Here is a 6,478-nt window from a genome sequence, read left to right as displayed (position 1 = left end):
CTTCAGGTCCCAATCTCACCCCAGAGAGACGACAACGTCTGCGCGTGTGAGTGCAGAAGGGCTCCCGAAGTTGGAGAGCGATGAGGAGTTTGAAACCACAAGAAGCCTGAGAGCACAGGAGGCAGAACCAGCATAGAAAGCTGGTTATGAGAGAGAAAACACTGCGAGGGACTGAGAAACAGGCAGTGGGACAGGGATGGAGAAACACAGAGATCCTATGGAAAGTCCCATTACTGAGCAATGGGTTAGGCTGGTGATAAGGAGGAGGGCTCAAGGTTCCAGGTTTGCTTTATGCTCCTTCTGGAGAATTATGCTGAGCTTTTAAGAAGACATCTCAAAAACTTGGGTTTGGCTAAAAGAGAAATATAGAAATACAGCAATGCACTGAGTAATACCATATGTCTCAGTTGTAAGGAGAGAAAAAAAAAAGCCACCCCCACTACTTAATTCTCAAAAGTTGGAAACTTCCCTGATTTTTAGTTCAAATTAGTTTTTAAGATATCAGCCAAAGATGCCAGACCTTAAAAGTCAGCACATCCCTTCTTAGGCAGAGCCTTTGGAAACCTCAGACTAATAAGTTTTGACTTGTCTTGAGGGCTGCGGCTGCACAGCTCAAGCAACTAAGGCTCATCCTATGTGGTAATATCTGTTTTCCCATGCTTGATAGGGCTCCCTTGGCTGACACAGAGCGGGATACTGTGCTGCATAACAACAAAACTTAAGTAGGTCACCTGCAGACTTCAAAATGTCAGGCTGCTGTCATTGGTGCAAAAAAAAAAAAAAAAATAACAGCAATTAGCAGATACAAGGTAACAGCCCTAACGTATCCGATGCCAACAGCGTTAGATACAGCTACTACCTGTCTCTTCAAACTAGATACTCAGAGAGTAATGGCCTCACCTGGGCTGTACTTCAGGAGCAAAGGTTGTCCTAATCATTGTACAAGTCTGAGAGTGCTGTGAGAAGAAAGAAATAATGGCTGAGTTGCTCACGGCAGGTAAATGATTAACACAGTTATACGCAGCACAGGAAGGGCAGCATGGAGGCGGCAACTGTGCCCCGCACACACACAGAAAAAGCAGAGCAACGCAAGCAACAGGAGGTCAGAGGTATTTAAATTTGGAAGTCAGAGGCAGTAGCAGGTAGGTGTTCTCGGAGATCAGCACATGGGAGCTGTGCAGGAGAAAAACCTTTAAGTGAAGCAGGCTTTTGAGTCCCATCATTCATGACCCAAGTGCGGCAGGAGGAACATGAACATAGGCACTGGAAACAGCTCTGTGCGTTTTATGAGACTCCGAAGATCCGGCTCCATGGCTATGCAGAGTTAAGACCCATGCTTGCTGGCAATACTGCCAACCAAAGCTCTTCTTTATTTTGAAGACAGTGAATTTGATGAAATCTTGTGTGAACATGGATAATTATTTGAAGAATTACCTAAAAGTACCAAGACCCTCTAGCAAAATTCCCTAACAGCATCAAAATCATTGCCTCCTTGCCATTAAAAATCATTTTACTATTACACAGCTGAGGCTGGTGCTAAGCAAGAATGAAGGATTCTCTAATCTTTCTCATGGAAGGATGCTCTAAATGTCACAGCCCTATCCACGAGTTGGGGGCATAAACAGGTCTGAAAAGAACCTTCTTTTAGAGACCATGCTCCAAGAGTGCTAACCCCTTCTAAGACATATAACAACAAAATAATCCCTCAACCAAGTGAATTTTAACTCTGCAGAATACTTGCACAATGCTCAGTGCAATGAGGCTTTAGCTCACCTGATGGGCTTTAGCTCACACTGGTGGGTTCATGAACATCACAGAAGAACATGGTAAGGAGCACTAAGATTAGTAACAACACCTATTAGTACAAACTTTACCGCTTTCAATTAGGGTTATCAGTGTGGTTTTATATGTGGTGTCAGAAGTTTGATTTGTGCTGTTAGAAGCAAGGGAGTTCTTTGGGATGTGCTGAAGATAAGGAGATATAACCTACAGAGGCTGTTGGCTCTAGCGAGGACAGCCTTACGTGTAGCTGGGGCATCGGGGCTTGCACAGCCCCTGGCAAAGAGCAAGATCTTTGCCCGGAATGGGCTTGAGCAACCACTGATTTACATTTTATCTTTCATTACACAAAAGAGACAACTTCTTAACCCACATCCAGGCAGCATATAATGTGTGGATGTGCTAACAGCTGTAGCTCTCTGGCCATTTTCCATTCCTCCACTAGCTCCAGGGGGCTGAGGGATGCTTTGTTCACCAAATGGCATTGAGGCAGGTACCTACAGGAGGAAAGAACATTTTTATCCACCAAGAAAAGATCCTTTTGCTGTGGTCAGTGTCTATGCAGAAGCTACAACTAGCTTTGCTAAACATCTTGTTACGGCAAGAGTTGCACATCATTACAAAAACATACACGTGGGTTCTGGAGCCAGAAGGGAACTTCTCATCAGAGCCCTCTGGTAGTTTCACATAAAGATAGCTGAGACACAAGATAATCTCTTATCTGATAACTAACCAAGATGGTAGGAAGTGGAAGTGTATAAAAGTTTTGAGGAAGCAATGAAAGTTCAGAGATTTTTAAGTTATTACAAAACTGAAGTTACACAAAGAGCAAGGCATGGAAGAAAGGCCTTCTGGAAAACTTACTTCTGAAAATTCTAGAAAGAATCAGATATATTTGAAATTGGTTGAACAACACATTTTCTAATAACCACGGCCATGAATTTAGAAGAAAGAAGCTGATTAAATGCAATAACTTGTTAATTTAGATAAGACACTAAGAAAAATATCCTTGGAATTACAATATCTAATCTTGCTGCATGGTGTAAAAGTCTTCAGTTCACATTATGTCATCATATCTGGGTTACACAAACAAACAGTTCATTTTTTCTGTTTTGGAAAGTCAGCCTCTCAGTTGTCAATATAAGAGTTGTAAATCAAAGATTCCTTGAAAAGTAATTCCATAACCTAATTACCAGCCAGTATTATTCTTTTTGTAATAGCTTGATCTGAAGCCATTAGGTCATAAGCGCTACACAACGTGGGTTTCTCTTTGACCAGACTCCATGACTGGAGTGAAGAAGGCTCTATGTTTCATTCCATAACTAATGACATTTCTTCTGAGGTGTATCATACCCGCAGTAATACCACAGCTGTGAGATTTTAAGTTAGGCTTTGGAAATCAGAACAACAACAACAACAAAATCGCTATATATTTGATTTTCTAAAACATTTTCAAAAGACTAAATGAATATCTTCCACTATCAAGCCTCTACATGCAGAAACGTGGACACGTTCCATTATGAAAGAATGCACTGTGTTGATCAATCATCCATTTCACATAGAAATTATTAGAGTCACAAGAGTTCTTCTCACTCACAGAACATGTAAAGATAAAATGCTACAAAAGTATGTTGGAAGGTATCGGTAGCAGCCATCAGAAAATCTTTAGAGAGTTTAGAGAGAAACACAGCACATTCCATCACACCGTGCAGAAAGAATACTGATTCTCTACGGAGTTAGGTAGACAGCTATAAAAGCAGTTAAAACAATGAGCCGCACAGTAAAATGCTGCAGCATCTTAAAGATATTTTTCCTAGGACTGCTTACAGTCTTCCAGTCCCTGGGAACAATCGGTAGTAGCCATGTAGGAGAAAGAGCAAGTAAGGGAAACGTGTACAAATAAAAAATCTGCAATAAGCCAAGGAACAGTTTCTCATGGGGACACTATCCATATGGAAACCAGACTCGGGTTTTGAGCAAGAAGGCTGCTGGCTTGAGTTTCCCCCACTGTTACTTTGGGAAACTACTGCTTGCAGGAAAACAGACTTCCACTAGAAAACATACCCAGTTGTCTCAAGATTTTCTTTCTAAGGAGAACTCAAATCATTAAGACCCTAAATGCTGGCTATACGCTGCACTCCAAAGCAGAAGAATGCCCAGGGAATGAAGCAGCTGAACAAGCCTTAGTTTTTGCTTATTAACAGCATTCTCTGCTTGGGTGATGCTTCTCTTGGTTACTTCAGTGAAAACTGGGAGCAAGTTCATTGGTTCATCTGACTTTCATAAACACTGTAATAATTAAAAGCAGAAATATACAAGAGTTAGAGTGATTGTATGTTGATCCAGAAGGATGCCTGAAAATCATATGAAGCTAACAGGCCTTCATATTGCATGAGCAGAAGAAAGAATGGTAGGAGGAGCTGAAAAGTGCTATTTTTAGACCTTGATCACCTAATCCTGAAATGGCAACAAATTACATTCTTTTCCGATAAGAAGTGCAACAGTCAGTGCACTGAGCCTCTCTGCACCGGTCTCCATCTGCCCATTGCAAAAGTCAGGGCTCTTAACAGCTCTGTCGCACCAGGCTGTTCTTCTAGGCACTCTGCTGAGAGGGCAACGTGATACAGCTCCCCCATTACAGTTTTGTCACTCCAACTACCCTGCAACCCTTTTCCACTCAGCCAACAAGTTCATTCCAGAGGAACAGGCAGAAAGAAGTGCACACACCTACCCTACTATCCCAATAGCTACTGCAAACATACTGGAGCTCTTGCTCTTACTAACACAAACGTCTCTAATAGCATAACCAAAACAACGCCAAACTCAGAACAAGGAACAAGAACTTGAGAGCTAAATAAATGCTCCTTAAACTGGGAAGCCTAACAAAGCTGGCCTATACTTACTTACCACCATGACAGGAGTGATCCCAGGAGGTAACTATCAGCTGCTTGGGCTGTTACTGACTTCAGTAGCACCTCCTTTGGGGATTCCATGAGCTTGGCTTTATTAGTTCCTCAGGCGAAAACAAAAAACTGTGCAGCCCGTAAAGGACAAAGGAATGATTTAGAACAAGCAGGCCAACACAGACACATTTTATCCCTACAATGTCATTGACCTTCAAGGCAGCTTATTTTCCCTGAGCCTGGTTTGTTCAGCAGATGAAACTCCTAACAGATACTGCTAGGGATACAAGTGTGAGCTACTTACAGAGATGAGCAAATTAGCCTGGTTTGTTCTGAAATGCTCAGACTTCCTCATGTTACTACACAGCAGCTTATCACTGGCAGCAATTTTTGTCAATAATATTTCCTCTGCTTTAGCTGTTCAAAGGCACAAATCATCACACAGTGAAGCTCAAGACAAGGCTCAAAGTCACATGAATGGTGACATAACTTGAAGATCACATTCTGTCTTGGAGAGTCTGTCGTGAAACCTAGAATTTTGTAAAGGAGTTAGAGACCAGAACAGAAGGCAGGTAGAGATAACAACATCACTGTGAAACTTTTAGTCTGACCTCATTGAATCAAAAGGTTTCCTCCAAAAAAAGATCACTGACTTCCCATTTAAGCTGAGCAATTAGACTTATTAATGCAAGACTTTAGACGCTCTAGAATATATCACAGACCTGGATGCTTCTGGACCTATTCTCAAACTCTCTCCGGTAGATTTCTGCTGTCTTCAATAGCTATATAAGGGGGAAATGTCAGACACTTGGCTTGCAACAGCTTTACTTCTCAAGTATAAAGCTTAAGTGTAAAGCTTAAGAGTAAAGTATAACCTTTAAGTCACAAGTGTACTTCATGGTAGGTGCTGTCACTATTCCTGTCCTGCAATTCCTTTACGGTTGGGGCTGGGAATTTAAATAGGCTAAGATTAACAGGTGGAAGTGGGAATGTGGCTTCATATCAGATGGCAGAGCATTATCTGGCTTTTGTGTGTAGGTGGGAACTGAAAAAAAAAAAAAAAAAAACCCTTTTAAGTAGACTTGTTTTTACATCTCCACCCATTTTGACATGCCTTAACACTCACTCTAGAGCAGCCATAGGCAAAATTATGTGTTATAAAAACAGCTTGAAGAGAGATTAGCTGAGATTAATGCAACTCTTTACAGTATATTCAATCTTATTAAAGATGCCAGCATTTCAAAAAGCAGCTTATGTTTTTTTTCGGGTTGTTATTGTCCAAAGAATTGTTATTTCTGTATTAGTCTACAGTGTGTTGTTATGGAAAAATATATAACTTGATATTCTTCAGCTGGAGAAACTCAGGAGCTTTAAATTTTCAGTGGCATTGGTAAGACCTACATTCTTAAACCACTTTTGCAACTGAGGCATTATTTTCTCTGTGCACGTGACAAACACCCACAAAAAGGAGATGGATTTTTTAGAAGGAGCTAGGAGAGAACTCTGCAATCTTAAAAGCCAGTAGTTGCCCTTCAATTTATTTTAACCCTGACTGGTTCTATTAAATAATGCCTTTCTCTGTCTTGATAACATGGCTTTCTAATACGGCCTATTAAGTATTTCTGAATGTCTGAAGCTTGCTCCTCACCATCCTTCTTTGCTGACAACCATTGTCTTATCTGGAGGTTTACTGTGGTCAAGGGAAAGTATTGTTAGATGGGGCTCACCTTCATCTACCCAGAGATGTAATTAGAGGACAGAATGGAAATTTTGCACTTACATCAAGGTTTTCAGAA

Source organism: Nothoprocta perdicaria, unplaced genomic scaffold, assembly GCF_003342845.1.
Source record: "Nothoprocta perdicaria isolate Ctin4 unplaced genomic scaffold, notPer1 scaffold_1, whole genome shotgun sequence".
Lineage (NCBI taxonomy): Eukaryota > Metazoa > Chordata > Aves > Tinamiformes > Tinamidae > Nothoprocta > Nothoprocta perdicaria.
The sequence above is the reverse complement of the archived record's forward strand: the minus strand, read 5'-3'. Positions refer to the sequence as shown.